The sequence below is a fragment of the Caretta caretta genome, chromosome 5, assembly GCF_965140235.1.
Source record: "Caretta caretta isolate rCarCar2 chromosome 5, rCarCar1.hap1, whole genome shotgun sequence".
NCBI lineage: Eukaryota > Metazoa > Chordata > Testudines > Cheloniidae > Caretta > Caretta caretta.
The window spans coordinates 2600345-2621879 of NC_134210.1; the positions used below are offsets into that span (position 1 = coordinate 2600345).

General features: G+C 57.1%; 1 protein-coding gene across 4 annotated transcripts in view; it reads left to right on the plus strand.

Moving 5' to 3' along the window:
- Window positions 1-7087: 7087 nt before the first annotated feature.
- Window positions 7088-21535, plus strand: part of ATOSB (atos homolog B) — a 72478-nt gene continuing 58030 nt past the window's right edge. For 2 of the 4 annotated variants that reach the window (XM_048850231.2, XM_075128320.1), the window contains exons 1-2: window positions 7096-7177; window positions 8585-8624. The gene's annotated coding sequence lies outside the window, so the exon portion shown is untranslated. The other 2 variants (XM_075128321.1, XM_048850230.2) reach the window with 2 other exon arrangements.

The window sequence follows — 21535 nt, forward strand, 5'->3', positions numbered from 1 at the left end:
CTTGACTTTGGCAAAGCTTTTGACACGGTCTCCCACAGTATTCTTGTCAGCAAGTTAAAGAAGTATGGGCTGGATGAATGGACTATAAGCTGGATAGAAAGCTGACTAGATCGTCGAGCTCAATAAGTAGTGATAAATGGCTCCATGTCTAGTTGGCAGCCAGTATCAAGTGGAGTGCGCCAAGGGTTGGTCCTGGGGCCGGTTTTGTTCAATATCTTCATTAATGATCTGGAGGATGGTGTGGATTGCACCCTCAGCAAGTCTGCAGATGACACTAAACTGGGAGGAGAGGTAGATATGCTGGAGGGTAGGGATCGGCTACAGAGGGACCTAGACAAATCAGAGGATTGGGCCTAAAGAAATCTGATGAGGTTCAACAAGGACAAGTGCAGAGTCCTGCAGTTAGGATGGAAGAATCCCATGCACTGCTACAGACTAGGGACCGAGTGGCTAGGCAGCAGCTCTGCAGAAAAGGACCTAGGGGTTACAATGGACGAGAAGCTGGATATGAGTCAGCAGTGTGCCCTTGTTGTCAAGAAGGCCAATGGCATTTTGAGCTGTATAAGTAGGAGCGTTACCAGCAGATCGAGGACGTGATCATTCCCCTTTATTCAGCATTGGTGAAGCCCCCGTCTGGAGTACTGTGTCCAGTTTTGGACCCCACACTACAAGGATGTGGAAAAATTGGAAAGAGTCCAGCGCAGGGCAACAAAAATGATTAGGGGGCTGGAGCACATGATTTATGAGGAGAGGCTGAGGGAACTGGGATTGTTTAGTCTGCAGAAGAGAAGAATGAGGGGGGATTTGATAGCTGCTTTCAACTACTTGAAAGGGGGTTCCAAAGAGGATGGATCTAAACTGTTCTCAGTGGTACCAGGTGACATAACAAGGAGGAGGTTTAGGCTGGATATTAGAAAACACTATTTCACTAGGAGGGTTGTGAAGCACTGGAATGGGTTACCTAGGGAGGTGGTGGAATCTGCTTCCTTAGAGGTTTTTAAGGTCAGGCTTGACAAAGCCCTGGCTGGGATGATTTAATTGGGGATTGGTGCTGCTTTGAGCAGGGGGTTGGACTAGATTGGCTCCTGAGGTCCCTTCCAATCCTGATATTCTGTGATTCTTTTATTCTATGATCGCAATCCCAGCTATCTATGCTTCTGATGATCAAATCCCATTACTATTTCCTGTCTCTTCCTAATAAGTGAGGTACCCTCACTGCAAGAGGATACCACGACATCATCTGGAAGGAGACTCCCAACTGGAATAATTTCCCTCTTCACCAACGTGATGCTCTCCTTCTCCGAGACTTTCATTCTCTTCAGCAGCACAGAGGCTGTCAGACCACTGGTGGGACTGTTCTACTGTGTCCCGTAAAGTCTTGTCTATGTACTTTTCCATCTCCCTTCGCTATTCCAGTTCAGCCCCGCCTGTACTCAGTTTCTGAAGGGCAATGAGTTGCTTGCACTGAACGCACACACAAACGGCACCTGCCCACAAGGCAGATAATCCTACATGCGGCATTCAGCGCAATAAACTGGACTGCCCCCACTCTGCTGCTGGACTCCTGCCTGCTTTATTAGACTTGCAGAGGTCTGTTTGTTTGGTTTTGGTTATTGTTCTTTATGTGTGCTTTGTTTGGGAGGCATTATTGGCCTAAGTTTAGAGAATGTTTATTACGTTTATCTGGCTCTCCAGCTCCCTCTCCACACCCCCTCACAAAGCTCTCCTGTTTGCTAGCTCCTTTAGTTGCTTACAAGCAGGCTTTTTAAACCCCCATTCTTCCAGCGTTAGCCTCGCCCCCTTGTCCAGCAACCCGAAAGGAATCAGGGATCAAAGGAAGGCAGGCTAGAGCCTCTTTAGGAAGCGCTTAACCTCGTGGAGCAGGCCGCTGGGCACAGAGCTCCCCAAAAGGAGCACACTAAACAGTTCAATCAAGAGGGCACGTGGCAAGCAAGCACACCACCAAACAAACTAACAGCCAGTAGCTAACTATGTGCTGATTTAACTATTGAGTTGAATAAAAGAATCACCCCTTGGTACAAGAACTGAGGGCAGACCAGGCCTAAGGCACAAGCCTCTGTGGTTTCAGCCCTTTCTAGAGCAGCTGATCAGGTCGTCTAGGACAGAGGTGGGCAAACTATGGCCCGCGGGCCACATCCAGCCCGCAGGACCATCCTGCCCAGCCCCTGAGCTCCTGCCCCAGAAGGCTCACCCCCGGCCCCTCCCCAGCTGTCCCCCCTCCCCTGCAGCCACGCCGCCACGTAGCGCAATGCTCTGGGCAGCAGGGCTGCAGAGCCCGGCCTGACCCAGTGCTCTGTGCTGCGCGGCATGGCACGGCTGCCTGTCCGGGGGTGGTCAGGGAGAAGGGGTGGTTGGATGGGCAGAGGTCCTGGGGGGCAGTCAGGAAGGAGGAGGGAGGTTGTGTGGGGCAGCTTGGGGCAGTTAGGGGTGGGGGTCTGGGGGCAGTCAGGGGACCAAGAGCAGGGGGAGGGGTGGATGGGGCAGGGGTTCCCGGGGGGCCATCAGGGAACAGGGTGGGTTGGATGGGGCAGGAGTCCCGGGGGGCCATCAGGGGGTGAGAAGCGGGGGGGCTTGGATAGGGGGCGGGGGCCTGGCTGTTTGGGGAGGCACAGCCTCCCCTAACCGGCCCTCCATACAATTTCAGAAACCCGATGCAGCCCTCAGGCCAAAAAGTTTGCCCACCCCTGGTCTAGAAGATCCCCTCCTTGTACAACCTACAGCATGAGTTTCTGGAACAGCAAGCCAGGAGGGCAGGTCCGGAGAACCGGCTGAGCAACTCCCGCCCAACCCCACCAAAAGACTCAGTGAGGCCAGTCAGGGCTGTGCTGGCGGCTCCAGGGCGGTTCTAACCCAGTGACGAACTCATCAGGATGGTGTCATTCACCAAACGTGCCCTTCGAAGGGAAGCCCTGCTGGCAACAGCCTGAAAGCGGAAGCACACGCTGCCCCGGCTACATTGTCCTGGAGAAACACAGTACTCCACAGTAAATGGGCTCCGGGGAGCAGCTGTCAGGCTTTAAGGAATGACTCTTCCTGTCCCTCAAAGTTTGCAGATGCTCCCAAGCAGCTCCCTGCTCCCTGTGTGGCTGCAGCTTAGTTTGCTTAATTGCGCAACATACAGTCAACCAGGATCAAATTTGTGGATGGCACCAGAATGAGAATGGGAGCAACCAAGCAACAGGGGAATGCAAAGTGCAGAAAGACCTGGGAAGATCAGCACAGTGAGGGCCACAGGCAGCTGAGGGGATACAGTGCTAATTACAGTGTGCTCAGGAAGAGGAAACAAAGGGCCCAGAAACAAAGCCAGGAGATGTAACTCAGCAGTCACACCCATCCCATTAAAATGGGCTTTTAAAGCCAGTCTCCTTAATCCTGTCCTAATTCCAAAAACATGTTTTTAAAAAAGTCACTTAGCAACCTTAGTTGACAACAGCTTACTCACCCATTACATCACCACGAAACCCAAGCATTTAGAAGCATAGAAATTAATAACTACAGATGTCACAAACCTTACACTGCCCACCCAATAAACATGAACGTATTATCCTTATCCAGGACAAAGAAATGCATATTTCACCACAGCACAATATCCTTAACTCTGACCCACAGAGAAGGCTTTCAGGGTATTTTTGCTATTTTGATATCTAAATATTTCCTTTTAAGGGGCAGCATTAAGTGCTAAACATTATTTATCCTACAGCAGAGGCCCCAGTGAAGTAATCAAGGCTCCATTTTTCCTAGATGCTCTACAAACATGCAGGAGAGAGACAGTATTAGTTGCATTTATCATTTGACAGCAGCAATTCTGAGAAAGTTCTTGTATTTGCAATCTCTTGACTATAACCTTATCTATCTAGAGCACTGGGCTGAGTGCTTGTCATCTGTGGGGGCTATTTTTCTAGGGCTGGTTTCCAAGCTCACTGACCTTATGAGCAGTCTCTCTCCTGGTTTCAATAAGCGTTGGATCAGGCCCCGAAGCAGAGCATGTAACCAGTAAAGCTGTTCCCTGCTTGCATATTTCTGCCCAGTAACTGTCCTTAGCTGTACAGCTGCTGTACGTAATCCCAACTATACATAGAAAATGGTGGGGTCTAAATTAGCTGTTACCACTCAAGAAAGATTTTGGAGTCACTGTGGAGAGTTCTGCGAAAACATCCACTCCATGTGCAGCGGCCGTTAAAAAATGAACAGAATGTTGGGCATCGTTAAGAAAGGGAGAGAGAATAAGACAGAAAATCTCATGTTGCCTCTGTATAAATCCATGGTACGTCCACACCTTGAGTACTGCGTGCGGATGTAGTTGCCCCATCTCAGAAAAGATCTATTGGAATTGGAAAACAGAAATGATGAGGGATACGGAACGGCTTCCATATGAGGACAGATTAATAAGACTGGGACTTTTCACCTTGGAAAAGAGACGACTAAAGGGGGGGAGCCCAGGGCTAATGGGACTGGGGTGAACCCCGCCATGGGGAGGGGTGGGGAGCCCAGGGCTGATAGGACTGGGGTGAACCCTGCCGTGGGGAGGGGGCAGGGAGTCTGGAGGCAATGTGGGTGAGGCAAACCCCACCATGGGGGAGGAAGTAGGAGTTTGGGGGTAATGAGGGTGGGAGGAGCCCGGGGATAATGGGGGTGGGGCAAACCCCACTGTGGGGAGGGGCGTTAGGGGGTGGATCTCCCAAATGAACCTGGTCAGCCTAGTAGCCAGGCTGCCCCAGGGAGCTCCCTTCCCCCCTGCCCCATGCCAGGCGGAGCCAGCCCCTCGGCCGACCAGGTTCACCTGGGAGCTCCAGCACCTGAGCCCAGCTGAGTGGGGCTCCCCCCAGGCCGCTCTGTTTGGAGGTGGGGGAGTAGGAATACGGGGGCAAGGCGGGGCTGTGGGAAGAGAGAAGGGCTGGAGTTGAGGGGGAGGTTGGAGGCAGGTGGTGGAGGGGCTGCAGGGAGAGGGATGGGCTCGTGGGGAAGGGGAGGTGGAGGGGCGGTCGGGGCAGCATGGGGGAGGGGCTGCAAGGAGGGGGAGCGGTGGTTGGGGGTGGGGAAGGGGGGGCAGTCAGGGGCAGAGGAGGGAGAGGCTGGGGGAAGGGGAGGGGGGCCTGCAGGGAGGGGTGTGGTAGTTGGGGGGAGGGGCTGCGGGGAGAGGCTGGGGGAGAGGGGAGGGGGAGGAGCTGTGGGAAGAGGGAAGGGTTGGGGCAGAAGAGGGGGAGGGGCAGTCAGGGGCAGAGGGGGGAGGGGATTGGAGGAGCTGTGGGGAGAGGGAAGGGCTGGGGTAGGGAGAGGGGCAGTCAGGGGCAGAGGGGGCAGGGGCTGAGGGGGAGGGGCGGTCGGGGGAGGGGGAAGGGCTGGGGTAGAGGGAGGGACGGTCGGGGCAGAGGGGCTGAGGGAAGGGGGAGGAGCGATCGGGGGCGGGGGGAGGGGGAAGCATTAGGGTAGGGGGAGCAGCAGTCAGGGCTGAGGGGAGGGGAGGGCAGGGGGAGGGGCGGTCTGGGGCAGGCGGGAGGGTCTGAGGGGGAGGGGCGGTCGGGGGCGGGGGGAGGGGGAAGGGTTGGAGTAGAGGGAGGGGCGGTCGGGGGCGGGGGGAGGGGCTGGGGTAGAGGGAGGGGCTTAGGGGGAGGGGCGGTCGGGGGCGGGGGGAGGGGCTGGGGTAGAGGGAGGGGTTGAGGGGGCGCGGGGAGGGGGAAGGGCTGGGGGAGGGGAGGGGCTGAGGGGGAGGGGCGGTCGGGGGAGGGGGGAGGAGGAAGGGCTGGGGGAGGGGGAGGGGGAGGGGCGGTCGGGGGTGGGGGGAGGGGGAAGGGTTGGAGTAGAGGGAGGGGCGGTCGGGGGCGGGGGAGGGGGAAGGGCTGGGGTAGAGGGAGGGGCGGTCGGGGAAGGGGCTGAGGGGGAGGGGCGGTCGGGGGAGGGGCTGGGGTAGAGGGAGGGGTTGAGGGGGCGCGGGGAGGGGGAAGGGCTGGGGTAGAGGGAGGGACGGTCGGGGCAGAGGGGCTGAGGGGGAGGGGCGGTCAGGGGCTGAGGGAAGGGGGAGGAGCGGTCGGGGAGGGGGAAGGATTAGGGTAGGGGGAGCAGCGGGCAGGGCTGAGGGGAGGGGAGGGGAGGGCAGGGGGAGGGGCGGTCGGGGGCAGGGGGAGCAGAGGGGAAGGCGAGGGGGAGGGGCGGTCTGGGGCAGGCAGGAGGGTCTGAGGGGGAGGGGCGGTCGGGGGCGGGGGGAGGGGGAAGGGCTGGGGGAGGGGGAAGGGCGGTCGGGGGAAAGGCTGGGGGAGGGGGAGGGGCGGTCGGGGGCGGGGGGAGGGGCTGGGGTAGAGGGAGGGGATGAGGGGGCGCGGGGAGGGGGAAGGGCTGGGGGAGGGGGAGGGGCGGTCGGGGGCGGGGGGAGGGGCTGGGGTAGAGGGAGGGGTTGAGGGGGCTGGGGGAGGGGGAAGGGCTGGGGGAGGGGGAAGGGCGGTCGGGGGAGGGGGAAGGGCTGGGGGAGGGGGAGGGGCGGTCGGGGGCGGGGGGAGGGGCTGGGGTAGAGGGAGGGGTTGAGGGGGGGAGGGGGAGGGGCTGAGGGGGAGGGGGGAGGGGCTGGGGTAGAGGGAGGGGTTGAGGGGGCTGGGGGAGGGGGAGGGGCTGGGGTAGAGGGAGGGGTTGAGGGGGCGGGGGGAGGGGGAAGGGCTGAGGGGGAGGGGCGGTCGGGGGCGGGGGGAGGGGGAAGGGCTGGGGGAGGGGGGGGCGGTCGGGGGCGGGGGGAGGGGCGGGCGGGGGCGCGGGGAGGGGGAGGGGGGCGGTCGGGGGCGGGGGCAGGGTCACCCGGTGAAGGTCAGGGTTCGCTGCTGTCTCCTCGGCCCTCGGGCCCTGGACCCGCCCCTTAGGCCTCCCACCAATGAGGAGCCGCTTCGCCCTGGACCCGCCCCTTCCCCGCTGTCATCACAGAACCGCACGTGGAGGAGGCGGGGCAGAGGCCGGGCTCATCCGTGTACGTCACCACCCTGCGCCTTGCCATTGGCTGCGCGGCCGAGTTGGCTCCGCGCCCGGCTCACGCAGCGTCAAAAAAGCCAGTCAGGGAGAGGGGGCGGGACTAGGGGCGGGGCCTGAGTCTGGACCCGGAAGCGGCTGGGGGAGCCTCTCGGCGGCGCTCGGCAGTCGGCGTCGGGCAGCGGGCGCTGCGGAGCCGGAGCCGGAGCCGGTGGGTCCCGAGAGAGGGGCAGGGCCGGGCCGGAGGAGAGACGCGGTTGGGGGTCCGAGGTCTGGCGATAGTGGGGCGGGGTGACGCCTGGGGATAATGGGGCGGGGTGAACCCCACCTGGGGGGGCGAGGTCTGGGGATAATGGGGCGGGGTGAACCCCACCTGGGGGGGCGAGGTCTGGGGATAATGGGGCGGGGTGAACCCCACCTGGGGGGGCGAGGTCTGGGGATAATGGGGCGGGGTGAACCCCACCTGGGGGGGCGAGGTCTGGGGATAATGGGGCGGGGTGAACCCCACCTGGGGGGGCGAGGTCTGGGGATAATGGGGCGGGGTGAACCCCACCTGGGGGGGCGAGGTCTGGGGATAATGGGGCGGGGTGAACCCCACCTGGGGGGGCGAGGTCTGGGGATAATGGGGCGGGGTGAACCCCACCTGGGGGGGCGAGGTCTGGGGATAATGGGGCGGGGTGAACCCCACCTGGGGGGGCGAGGTCTGGGGATAATGGGGCGGGGTGAACCCCACCTGGGGGGGCGAGGTCTGGGGATAGTGGGGCGGGGTGACCCTGATGTTGGAGGTGGGGTAAAGCCTGGGGATAATGGGGCGGGGTGAACCCCGCCTGCGGGGGGGGGCGAGGTCTGGGGATAATGGGGCTGGGGTGACCCTGATGTTGGAGGTGGGGTAAAGCCTGGGGATAATGGGGCTGGGGTGAACCCCACCTGGGGGGGTGAGGTCTGGGGATAGTGGGGCTGGGGTGAACCTGATGGTTGGGGCAGGGTAAAGCCTGGGGATAATGGGGCTGGGGTGAACCCCACCTGGGGGGGTGAGGTCTGGGGATAGTGGGGCTGGAGTGAACCCTGCCGTTGGTGGGTGAGACCCCGGCGGGTCATGGCGCTGGGGTGATCCCTGCCTTGTTTGGCGCCCTGGGGATAATGGGGCTGGGGTGAGCTCTGTGGTCAGGGGTGACCTGGGAGGGGGGTAATGGGGCTGAGGTGTACCCTGCCGTCGGGGGGGACGACACCCCGGGGAGTAATGGGACTGGGGTGAACCCTGTCGTCAGGGGGGAGGCCCCTGGCGGTAATGGGGCTTGGGTGAACCCCAAATGGAGGAGTGTGGGGATCTGATGAATCAGATTTTGAGGGGTGAACCCCCAAATCAGGTGGTGATGGGGAGTACCTACATAGAATCTGCAGGGAGGAGTTCATGCATTACACAGTCTTCCTGCCCCCACACTAATTTCCCAGGATTATGGCGAGGCTGGGGGTGGACTGGGGTGGAGTACATGAACCCCAATCATGGGGGAGTGAAGCACTTTCAGGGGGGATTTTGAGGTGAGGCAAGAATGGAGGCAGTGGTGAGAGGAGAAGGTTTGTAGCTTCCATACAGACTCGTGTTGCTTTTCTTTCACAGGGTTTTGTGGTGATCTGATTCCCTTGAGCAGAGGCTGCAGGTAAGAACTGGATTTGACTTGAAATGAGCTGTGCTGTTTCCAGGCCTTGCTAATCAGGTTATGTCCTCACTGTTGCTGCTGAAGTTATCTGGTTCATGCACTTCAGAACTGGGAATGGGACATGCGGCCTTTCACCTCAAGGTCACAAGTTCAAACTCAGCTTTGCTTGGTCCTGACTGAAGACTGTCACCATCTGATCGGGTGACCAGACAGCAAGTGTGAAAAATCAGCACTGGGGTGTCGCTGTCGTGCCATAGTCTAAGGTGTTCCCTTCGAAAGGGCTCTGGGATTGGAATGATGAAGTTTGCTCATAAAACCTTATTTCCTTGTTGTTTAGCTTCAGTTCACCGAATACCGGTAAAGCAGGGGTGATTCTGGCGCATGTCTAGTATAAGATCCACAGAGCTCTTCTGTATCAGGGGGTCGCCCTGTTAGTCTGTATCCACAAAAATAACAAGGAGTTCGGTGGCTCCTTAAAGACTATCCGATTTATTTGGGCATAAGCTTTTGTGGGTAAAACCCCACTTCTTCAGATGCAACTGAAGAAGTGGGTTTTTTACTCACGAAAGCTTATGCCCAAATAAATCGGTTAGTCTTTCAGGAGCTGCCAGAGAGCTCTACTGGAGACTACATGTCCCAGCATGCAATGCTTCATTTTAATATCTGAGCTGCCTAGTTTACCCCATTGCATGCTGGGATCTGTAGTCTCTTGAAAACCACAGTCCATATTGCAATAAGGGCAGCCACAGTCTGTATTAGGGTGACCATCTATGATTCTATGACCAGATGTCCTGATTTTATAGGGACAGTCCTGATTTTCGGGTCTTTTTCTTATATAGGTTCCTATTACCCCCCACCCCCTATCCCAATTTTTCATATTTGCTGTCTGGTCACCCTAGTCTGTATATTTGAGCATAAGCTTTCGTGAGCTACAGCTCACTTCATCCACTGAATGCATCGGATAAAGTGAGCTGTAGCTCATGAAAGCTCATGCTCAAATAAATTGGTTAGTCTCTAGGGTGCCACAAGTACTCCTTTTCTTTTTGCGAATACAGACTAACACGGCTGCTACTCTGAAACCTAGTCTGTATGTTGTGGCTGTCCTTAGTTCAGAAACTGGATGGGCAGAGCACTACACTTTATCCACAGGCACGGTGTCTGTTCAAAAGTCTAGGTCTTGCTGGCCTTGCATTAGACTGTGGTGGCCCCTGGTAAGCATCGTCCGGTCACCACAAGGTCTCGGACAGAGGAGCAAAGGAGCTGCTCCTGCTCCCTGACTGTCTCCTCGCTGGCTTATTGCTAGGGTCCTGTGTTTTCTCATACCTAGACTCTCCTGGCTCGAGTGCTCCATATATTTTTGTGTAGCTGTGGTGTGCGCAGGGTCTGGGGAGCTGTCTCTCTGGGCCTGGCTGTTCAGAAGTCTCCTGCGAGCTAGCTGCTCTCTGGAGCCTGTGCTGCAGGGAGCTGCAGCAACAGTTCCTTGGCTGAAGCTCCAGGTTCCTTTAACACCTAGGGCAGCTCTATAGATGCATTTCAGCTTTGTCACTGACTCAGCTTGTTTCTTGTCCCCTCTGGGGAGAGTTTTCTTTTCCTCTCTCATTGGAGCATTGCTCTAAGGCAGTGTTTCTCAAACTGGGGTCTGCGAGGGTACTCCAGGGGGTCTGCAGGCCTTGCTGATCCACTCCTCTCCTTCCTCCCAATGCCTCCTGCACACCGGGGAACAGCTGTTCAGGAGGGGGAGGAGTGGGGATGGGGCGTGCTCGGGGAATGGGGCAGAAAGAAGCGGGGAAGGGTGGGAAATGGGCGGGAGGGGCCTGGGACTGAGCGGGGGGCTTGGAGGTCTTCAAAAAATTTTAAGTCAAAATGGGGGTCCTCGGGTTGCTCAAGTTTGAGAATTGTTGCTCTAAGGAAAGCCGGGAGGATGGAGAACAACACGGTATTGAGACTCTGGCGCTTCCAGCTGGTGGTGAGAAATCTGCTTGGGGCTCTGCTGTGTGAGCTGTGACTCCCTCCGCTCCAGAGGTGCTGGAACAATTTGTACAGTGGGGGTGCTGAGAGCCATTGAACCAAACTGTGAGCCCTGGATATGGTGGAAACCGCGTCAAACCAGCACTCCTGGGTCTAGCACTTCTGCTCAGCTCTGTTGGCTTGCCGGCAAACTGGGAAGAGGAACGGTCTGCCCTTGATGGCTGATCTGCCTCTTCTCTTGTGGTCAGTTAGGAAGGAGTGGTGGTAGTAGCTTTGTCTGTGTCTTGCCCGTGCCCTTCCCCCGTTTCCAGGCCATGTGAGACCAACCAGATCCTCCCCCTGTTCCGTAAGAGCTCCTGTGTTCTTCCTGTTCTCGCCCCGGCTCTTGGTGTCTTCGGACGGACGATGTCACTGTTTGCTGCTCATTTCCTTCCTTAACCTCATGCAGCCACTTCTGTTTCATTCCCAGCTTTCTCTCTGCCCTGCGTTTATTGTACAGCCCCCACAGGTTGGATTGACCCCTTCTCCTTTCTCAAGCTGGCAGGTGGCTCCTGAATCTTGGACGTTGGGTCAAGTGGATGTTTTTCTCTCACCGTAGAAGGGAAGCCAATGCTCCTTGACTCCAAACCCTTCTTCAGCTACCAGCTGAGTTGCCAGGCCTTCACCTGCCCTCAATGCTGGAAGGATCTCTGAGAAGATGAGTTGTGCTGAGATCACTTTCCCAAAGTCTCTATAGTCCTCCCATGGCTCTCTGTATTGTTAGAGTTGGTGGATATTATTTGTATAACTGTAGCACCCCAGAGAGCCCTAGCTGTGGACGAGAACCCCATTGTAGCAGGTCCTGCCTCGAAGAACGTACAGTCCAAGTGTAAGACGATAGATGGATAGGTAGGAGAGTATGAAGAAATCCTGAGACAGTCGTGGTCAGGTGATGGTCTCAGCGCACCAGCAGCCTAAACATTGCCAGGTTGTTTGTAGGCACCACAGCAAAGGAGAGTTTGAAGGAAGATAAAGAAGCCGCTTTGTGGATGCTTGCAGAAAGCTCCTCCAAAGCATGAGGGACAGCAAAGGAGAGAGCACGAAGGTGCTTGTTTGAAAACATAATAGGTGAGGATGGAAGCTGATGTCATTGGCCAATCAGAGGGGGGACCTGACCAGGAGAGGAATTCTGCTTAATTCCTTACCACCATGGGTCATGTCTGAATTTTTTGCCCCTATGCTAGAGAATAGGCTGCCTGGGTCTCCCAGTCTCCTACCCTTACTGCTATCCACGCTGCCTGGCCGTTCTGCTGCCTGGCCGTTCTACTTCCTGGAACCCGCCTTCCAGATTGTCTCTTACCCTCCACCTGTTTTGCGTGAGCTGTGTCCTCTACCTTTTCCCACTCGGCTTGTGCTAAGAGCAGGGGAACCAAAGAACCGCTGTAGGCTTCTGAGGGTCCTGGGGAAGTACCTTGCGGCCCAGGGCCTAACAGAGCTTGAGCGTTGCTGGAGACCTGGTATTTCCTGGCGGTATCCAGGGGCGACGACTCCTTGAAAGTTTTTCTCCTTCCTAGCCTCCATTCACCTTGCACGTCCTGTGGTCAGCTATCAATAAACAATTCCCTTTCCCTTGTTTCTTTCAGCTTCTTCAGCTGGTTTTGAGTCCCCAGAACGGAAATCAGCTGGGCTCACACACCCTGCATTTCACAGGCTTCTGTCATATCTGTCCTGTGGCCTGCAGCTATACTCACTTCGGCTGTGGCCTGGGTCGAGCTCCTACACTAAACTGGGTCTTGATGGGCCAGTCCTCGGATGGAAGGCCTCCAAAGAAAACCCAGGTGCTGCAGGAAGTGGTGTTAGTAACTCAGCAGGCTGTGCTCCTGGGTAGTGACCGGACGTCCCAGGCCTGCTGTTAGGTGTGATGGAAACCCCAGCAATCGGTGAAGACCCCACTGCACTTTATCCAAGAGCTGAAGAGTTAACCCTGATTTTCTGGCCAAATTCCAGCTGGGCTAATTGCATTCTTTCAGTGTCACATCTCCCTGGTGGAGAGGGGCTTCTCCTGGATGTGGGTGGCTGTGCTTAGTTGGTGTCTGAAGTGATTCTCTTTCCTGGTGTGGGGAGGCTTAACGCAGCTTGAGCTCCCTGGATGGAAGGCCCCTCAGTGGGCAGAGGATTGATCAAAGGTTCAAGTGAAGGACCTTGTCTTGCTGCCAGGGCGCATTCTGCATGTCGCAGGTATAGCTTGCTGTGAAAGCTCAGTGGGTTTGGTGCCAGGTGGAGCGCAGACTGATTCTGGGGCACCAGGTGTGAGACAGAGAACCCCCGCCAGTCATTCAGGTGCTGGTTGCTTTAAACAAAGCCCCACAAGTGTGTGACTTACTCCTAGTTACGCGCCTGGCCCTGGGGAGCAAGTGAGATTGGGGCACTTCTGCCGCCTAGTAGAAAGGCAAGGGATATGCCTGTGCTCTCCAGAGGGCTGGGAATGCACTCGGCTCCGTAGTCTGTGCTGCCTTGCCCAGGGCCATCGCCCAGAGCTATTGATGTAAGCCATCTGAAATGACAGGGTCTCTTCAGGACTGAGTGCGTGTGCGCAGCAGAGGCATGCTCCAGCACAGAAGGCCCGTCTGGGGAGGAGGGATGGTAACATGAGCTGCTGCTGTTAACTAGCTTTCACTTGTGTGTCTGGCCAGGGAAACCCCAGTGGCCAGACCTAGACTTTCAGTCTCTCCGGGCAGCTGTGTGGGCTCCTGCAGAATGCAAGCCCCTGACAGGCTATACTTACAGCACTGGGAGCCAGGGAGAGAGAGCGCCTCAAGGAGATCATTAGGATGGTACTGGTAGGCTCCGTGGGGCTATTATTTGGCTGTTGCAGGGCTGGGTTTGACAGCTGATAGGAGGGGATTTTCCTTCGCTTTTGCTGGCTAATGCCCACTTTTTCAGACCCTGTCCATTCTAGTTGTTTGATTAGGAAGGTTGCTCCCCACGGTGGGGCTTTGTGTTCCTATGATCTGATTTAAGGGGGTAGCCCTCTGGGGCCTGAGTTAGTTCTGTGTCCTCGTCTACACTTGCAACTAAACCACATACAGCTGCACCCAGTGGTGACACCCATTGTAGTGTAGACAAGGCCTCATGTACACTGGTGTAACTCCATTAACTTCAGTGAAGCCACTCCTGACTCTCAGCAGTGCAAGAAAAGGAAAATGAAGTCCAATATGTAGCAAGTCCTTTCCTACCACAGCAATGCAGCCACCTCTTGTGTGAAACCTGGTAGCTGATGAACAGTTCAGAGCAACTCTCCATGAATGTAGGATGAGAAATGAAGGCGAATCTTGTATCCAGATGAAGTTGCAATGGGAATGTGGGGTGGTGACATGGTATGATGTGAGATGGAATTTTAGCCGGGACAGCAGGGTTAATACCCCAGCACTTTACAGAAAATGCCATGGGCTCTTCAGTGAGTCTGTGTGGTTGGGGCCCCCTCGTTCTTGCGCTCCTCCATTCTGCTTCAGGGCACGAGCCAACCACTGACTGCCTTGATTACCCCATGGGCAGGTTATTACATATTTGTCCATTTTGTGCATCTCTGTGCACATGCCTCCCCGATGCTCCAGCACAGCAGGTGTTTGTGATGATGGAAACTCTCCAAGCACTGACAGCTGGAGGTGTAGGTCTGTTCTTCCAGCCCACTCTGGCCCTTGGGCCAAGGGTATAAACGGCCCCCCTAGCCCCCCACAATTGTCCCCAGTTCCTCTTTGTCCACCAGAGCTAAGCCAAGTGGTCTGGGAGCCTTTTCTCACTTTACCTTGGTGCATGGTTTACCCCCCCATACTTGTGTGTAGCTCTGTGGAAGTGTTCTCTTGTCTGTCTCTGAAGCTGTCCGTGGCAACTGCTCAGGCTTCCTGCACTGGGGTTCCAATCAGGGAGCCTGCAGAGCCTTGTGCCTTGAATTTGGTGCTCAACAAACACCTGGGAAGGGTCCTTTGAGTCCTTGGGATCTTGCTGTCTTTTGCACTGCTCCCTGAGTGTCTCCTTCCTGCTGGTGTTCACCTCAGCTGGGAGGGCTTCCCAGTTGCAGACTCTGCTGGCCAGGTGGGCTGTGGGCTGTCCTTCGTCCAGGGAAAGCAGTGCTGACGCCTCACCCTAAGTTCCTGAGTAAGGTAGTCTCGGATTTCCGTTTGAGCCAGTGGTCGTCGTCTTGCATTTCTCTGAGGCTTCATAGTTACCCTGGGGAGATCAGGCTCTGCGCTCTGGGTGTACACGTGGCCAGGTTAGTGTTATCCGGACAGAACTAAGTCTTTTAGGAAGTGTAACAGGCCATTTATTGCCCTGGATGAAAAATCCACCAGTTAGGCTCTTGCTGCTCAAAACTCCTCTGAACGGATTAGGGAGTCTATCCGATCACGTATGGTACAAATTCACGAGCGTCCTCGTGCCAAGATGTCCTGGGCTCCCTCCACAGGGACACGGTAGTGTCCACACTGTGCCCAGATCTGAGATCTGCAGGCCTGCCATGTGGGCTCAGGCCACATCTTTACAGGCCCCACTCTCTTGACCCTGCAGCCAAAGCAGTTGCTGGGCTTGGGAGGGCAGTGCTTGTGGCTGACTGACCTCCTTGGCCTGCTTCCTTGGGAGGCCCCTGCTAGCTAATGTCCTGTTGTGGAGCTTGGCGGAGGCCGCTCGCAAAGGAGGAAAGGGGCTGAATTACCTCCTGTGCTCTGGATACATTGGTGCTGCAGAGCCATGCTGATCTCACTCCCCCCCCCACCCCACACACTTCAGGTGCGCTTTGGGGGCAGAGAGGAACTGAGGATCGCTGGTGGGAGCAGGCCTTATTTATACCCTTGACCTGAGGGCAGGAAGGGTTTGAAGGACAGGCCTGCATGCCCAATTGTTAGCGAGAAAGTGGCCACGGGTCCCAGGCACATGACTCCTAAAGGGGGACACTGGAGGGGCCCTGTGTTTAGGGAGGAGGAGCTAGGAGAGGTGAGTAACCCCTTTTTTCTTGCATCTGCCTTCTGCTAGGCAGGCCATGGTCAGAGACAGGCTCCTGGGCTGACGGGCTCTGGCGGCTCCTATGGAATCGTGCTCTAATGGGAGGATGACTAAACTCTGCCCAGAGTGGGCTGTGTATAGGGTTGCCAGGTGTCCGGTTTTCGACTGGAACACCCAGTCGAAAAGAGAGCCTGGCTGCTCTGGTCAGCACTGCTGACCGGGACGTTTAAAGTCCAGTCAGCAGTGCAGAGGGGCTAAGGCAGGCTCCCTGCCTGCTGTGGCTCCGCGTGACTCCCGGAAGCAGCGGCATGTCCCCCATACAGCTCCTAGGTGTAGGGGCAACCAGGGGGCTCCACATGCTGCCCCTGCCCCAAGCACCAGCTCCCATTGGGTGGGAACTGCAGACAATGGGAGCTGCGGGGTGGTGCCTGCGCACGGGGCAGAGCGCAGAGCCGCCTGGCCACGCCTCCACGTAGGAGCTGGAGTGGGGACATGTCACTGCTTCTGGGAGCTGTTTGACGTAAGCGCCGTCTGGAGTCTGCACCCCTGAGCCCCCTGCACCCAAACCCCTGCCCAAGCCCTGATCTCCCTCCCACCCTCCAAACCCCTTGATCCCAGCCTGAAGCACTCTCCTGCACCCTGAACCCCTCATTTTTGGTCTCACCCCAGAACCCTCACTCCCAGCCCAGAGCCCATACTCCGTACCACACCCCAACCCCCTGCCTCAGCCTGGAGCCCCCTCCCATACTCTGAACCCCTCAGCTCCACCCACCCAGTCTGGAGCCTCCTCCAGCATCCCAACCCCCTGAGCCAGCCTGGTGAAAATGAGTGAGTAAGGGTGGGGAGAGCGAGCGATGGGGAGGTTGCAGGGGATGGAGTGAGCCAGGGCAGGGCCTTGCAGAAGGGGCAGGGGTGGGGCAAGGGTGTTTGGTTTTGTGAGTAGAAAGTTGGCAACCCTAGGTGTGTGATGATTCATTGCTGCGTGCTCATAGAAGTGAGGGGTGGAGGAGCTGGGGCAGGGCTGGTCCCTATAGCATACTTGGTAGCATTTTGCCCAGTCTAGTTTGCATGGCCTGGTGCTGGCCCCTGGATCTGTCTGATGTCTCTGGCAATGCTCCATGGCACAATTCTGGAGCACAGCACGCTTCGTATCCTTCCCAGAGGAGCAGGGATTACACTGTCTGGGCCATTCGTGCCCAGCGACAGAGGTGTCCAGTTCATGTTTACACATCTTGGATGGCACAGGTTGGGGCTGGAGGGAGAGGTGACCCCCCTCATGCCCAGACCTGCTGTCACACTCCAGAAACAGTCACCAGATTTTAACTGTAGCTGTTCTACCCCCTGCATTGTCCTGTCTTTGTCTCTCTGTTCCCAGCACTGCTGCTTTTGGGTACTCGATGCTCTGCTTTGGGATCTGTCTGCCTCCTCCCACCCCTGTTCAGACACCCCTCAGTCTGGGACTTGGGATTCTACACCTCCCTCTCCCCCACTCCCACCTTCCGAAAAGAGAAGAATGATTCTCCCTAGTGGAGTGCTCCAAGCCCCATGGAGGCTAAGGACCGTCCACACTTCCTGAGCTGTCTCTGATGGGATAGTTCAGAGTGGCCCGTGGGCCTGCCGTTGCAGCGTGTGGCCTGTGTGACTGACCCGCCCTCTCGATTCGGTGCTACTACACGCCTTCTATTGTAGGGCTTTACGCTGCTGCCCCTCGCTCTAGGGCCGGAGCATCTGGCTCAGTCTCTTCAGATCCCTTATTTACTGTCTTTCCTTGTACTCAGTCCCTCCCAGCACAGATGCTAATGCCTGCTGGCTGCCTTGGGCCCTTTGCCCTGGGGAGGTTGGGGGACAGGGGAGGTGTCGGTAAGAATTCCCGCTCCCCCCCCCCCCCGACTCTTCCCCTCTGCATGGCGCTGACATGGACACAGGCAGCCTGCACTCCGCTTTCCATTCGTGTCCCCCCGGGCCAGCTTCACCTGTGGGGCCATTGCCGCCTTAGACAAGTTTGGTCACCTGTGTGCCTTGTCTGGGGGAGGGCGCCCGCTCATGGGACTGTAAGGACGCTCGTACCAGGTGGGAAATAGAAAAGGAACCTCTCAGAGCAGAGGGGAGAGTCTCGCCTTGGTCGGTACAGGCCGCACACGAACTCCAGCACACCGAGCTGGGATATCCCCAGCGGGCTACGCTGTCTGGGGTCTGGGCAGTAATGGCTGGCAGCCATTGCAACACAAGATTTGCCATATTGGATCCAGTTCATTGGCGTGGTCTGCTGTCTTGCTGCCACCATACATGACATACCCCTGTGCCCTGCCATCCAGGGGTGCTGAGAGCCAGTGGACCAAACAGCAAACCCTGTCTGTGATGGAAGCCACGTCAAGCCAGGGGGGCAGCAGAACCCACAGCACCCCTAGTTCCACACCTAGGCTGCCATCTCTGTTTGTGCGGGCAGACTGAGTATCAAGGACCCTGGTCTTACGCATTTGTCCCTTGACCTGCTGTTTGGGCCAAAACCAACTCTGTATCTAAAGTGCGTGATGCTCCATGGGTCTGCTTGCCACCCCCATCTTTCCTGCTTTCTGATTGCCCCATCCGACAGGCCCCAGTTGTAATCCTCACACCATGGGAATCGGGAGGGACATAAACCCAAATTGTCCCATGCAGGATGTTAGGCCAGCCCTTTCCCAAAGGATCTGGGGAGCGCAGCCCTGTGTGTTGGCACCCACTCGAGTACAGCATCCCCACTGCATGAGGATCTGCACTGTTCAGCACAGGACCGCTGTGTTCACAGGCAGAGTGTGCTCCTTCCATGAGGCCCTGGGGTGCTGAGACAGATGAGATTTAATACCCACAGTCCAGGGAGATGGGAACAAAGCTCTGACCTGTTCTGTGGCCCTGAATGGCCTCTTGGCATGTGGAGCTGACACCCTCCAGTCCTGGGGCAGGCTGGAATCAGATTGACACCCACACTGGGGGGCTTGGGGTGTCCAGATGAGTTCAGCTCAGATGTCGATCCGCTGATTGTCCGGGTTTCTTTCTGTTTGCACAGGGTGTTCTGTCCCGCAGGGCCCTCCCCCCCCCTCCCACTGCTTTGCAGGGGTGCTGGCTGTGAACCAAACTCTGGAGCTGGACAGCCCTGAACTTCGCAAATGTCTGCAGTTAGGTCCAGACCTTAATTCTGCAGCTCGGGCCCATCTTTATTTTTAGCCCCTTTTAAAGCCTGGTTGATGGTGTTCCAAGGAAGTCACATGACCTGCCTGAGGTCAGTGGCTCATCCTGGATCAGGACCCAGGTTTCCCAACCATCAGCTGTAACCATGAAGCCTTTGTAATGGGGTCAAGTGTTTGAGTGACTCATGTGAGCAGGGGGGAGGGGCAGTGGGAGCGAGGCTGTCTAATGAATTGTTAAGCTTATTTGTCAATGATGTTCATAGCAACATTAGCGAGTGCTACAAACTATGCTCTCTGCCCTCCCCTAGCCTCTCCCATCTGTATGATAGTTCTATGGATAGGATTCACTTTACCCACCACTGATATGCAGCTACCCCTGGGGTGGAAGGTAGCAGCTGTGTAACAGGACTCAGCAGTACTATTCAGCAGTGTTTAGGACGGGAAGGGAAGGAAGGTCTTGTATCCAGTTCAAGTCCCAGTGGGATTGAGGGCAGCAGAACAGAATCATTTACACTGAAATCTGGTTAACACCCTGTCTCATATGGAAAATGCCCCAGGCCTGTAATGACAGGTAGGGGTCAGGACCTCAGTTTTCCATCACATCTGCTACTGGGACGAGGCAGAATTGGCTGAATGGGTTTTGTGACGTTAAGATGGCATCTGATGCACGTGAAGTGCTATGTGCCCTGCTCTTTGTGCCATCTAGTGGCCGGGCTGCCTGGGCATAGACTGGGTGGAGGGGAAAGCACCTGCTGCAGGCTGCCCAGGGCACTGACCTTGCCGGGACACTGGTGACGTGACGGGGGGGCGAGGGGGTTAGGGTGTCCCATGGGTGGGAGTGCAATGCGGCTGCTGAACCCCAAGTGGGGCCGTGTGGAGCCAGCCCCACATGGGGGGGGGGGGGGGGCTCTGTGGAGGGGACAGGCAGCTCGCGGGAGCTGAGACAAAGGAGTGAGGCAGAACAGCATTGAGGCATGCTGAGGGGTGGAAATGGGGGGAGAATTGCTATGGCAACGCATTGCTGACAGCTAGATCCATGGGGGTAGCTGCTTCAGAGGAGAGAGGAGCAGGCACGGCAGGATTGCCGTCTGGGTCAGCGGTTTCCCTGGGTCCCGTCACATGCTGAGTGTAAAGCACCAAAGCTTCCCCAGTGGCATTGTGACCCCCTTGCTAACACTCCCCCCCCCCCACCCCTTCCCCAGGACCCTGCACCCTCATGTGCTCCCTCAGAGCACAGCTGGCAAGCCTCATGTGGTGACTGCGTGGGCTAACGGATGGGCACCTCTAGCAGGATGCACCGCAGGGTCCGGAGGGAGAGCTTCGTGTGGACATCTGTGTGTCTTGTCTCGCGCTCTGACCTCCACAGGGCAGGGCACCACCTAGATGATCGAGCCCTGCTGTCTTTGAAGCCTTGAGCTGCAGGCTGGCCCAACCAGAATGGACCCAGTCTCCTAACTCTTGCTTCACTGCGACTAGAGAGTAGATTGTACCCCCTCTCTTGTACCCAGAGCCATTGAACCCTCTGGCAAGGCCAGTCCCTTCAGCAGTGCCTAGAGCTCCCTGGAAATGCCTTGATCCCCAGGGTGTGGCCCAAAGGCGTGCCCAGCTGTAAATCCAGGTATTGTAAGGGGAGGTTGGCACTTCAAAGAATTGTGCCACTCAGGCTGCTACTGCACGAGCAACCAGTGGAGAAGGGGTGAAATATTTCAGAAACTACCATTAGAGACCAGTCCTCGCCAGGGGCATCCTGGGCCCCATGAGTGAGTGAAGGAGACAGGACAGGCCTGTCTACACCACAGATAGAACTGGATCAGGCCGCCTACTTCCAATGTGGCTGCAATTTTACCGGAGTTGGGACCTTAGCCATCATCTGCACTCTGCCCAAAGCCTTGGCTATGACCCCCCAGGAGGGGGCTAGCTAGGAGCTAATAGAGCGCCCCCACCCTTGTGGGTTGATCAGTGTGCGAGTGTAAACCTCTTTTACGGTATGCGTGTCAAAGGCCAGTGCTAGGTATTAGTGTAAAAGGATCCTGCGAACTAGTCCCTCCCCCCCTCTCCTTCTGCAGCCAGCCCAGACTGATACCAGAAGGAGCCAGCCCTGCCCACAAAGGAACCAGCAAGCTCCGGCAGCTGCAGATGGCTGGGACTATTATGGGATGGAGCACAAATTGTTGAACCACCCATAGTCGGAGTTCAGTTTGCACTGGGGCCATTCAGGCAGAGGAGGAGTGGAAAGGAGACCACGTTGCTCTCCCTGGATGACGTCTTGCCTCTCCGTGGATGGCCCAGCCATTCGCATGAGCCTGGTCTTGTGCGTGAGCTGTGTCCTCTCCTCTCAGCTCTGAATAGGGGGTAAAAAGCCAGTGGAACATTCCTAAAAGCCTGCTCTGTCCGCAGCCTGGCTTGGCCTACACCGGGGTGGGCAAACTTTTTGGCCCGAGGGCCACATTGGCGTTGTGAAACTTTACGGAGGGCCGGGTAGGGAAGGCTGTGTCTCCCCAAACAGCCTGGCCCCTGCCCCCTATCCGCCCCCTCCCACTTCACGCCCCCCTGACTGCCACCCTCAGATCCCCCAACCCATCCAACCCCCCCTGCTCCTTGTCCCCTGACTGCCCCCTCCTGGGATCCCCACCCTTAACCGCCTCCCCAGACTCCATCTCCTATCCAACCCCTCCCTGTCCCCTGACTGCCCCGACCCCTGTCCACACCCCTGCCCGCAGACAGACCCCCCGGGACTCCCATGCCTATCCAACCCCCTGACCACCCCCAACCCCAGAACCTCAGCCCCATCAAACCTCCCTTGTC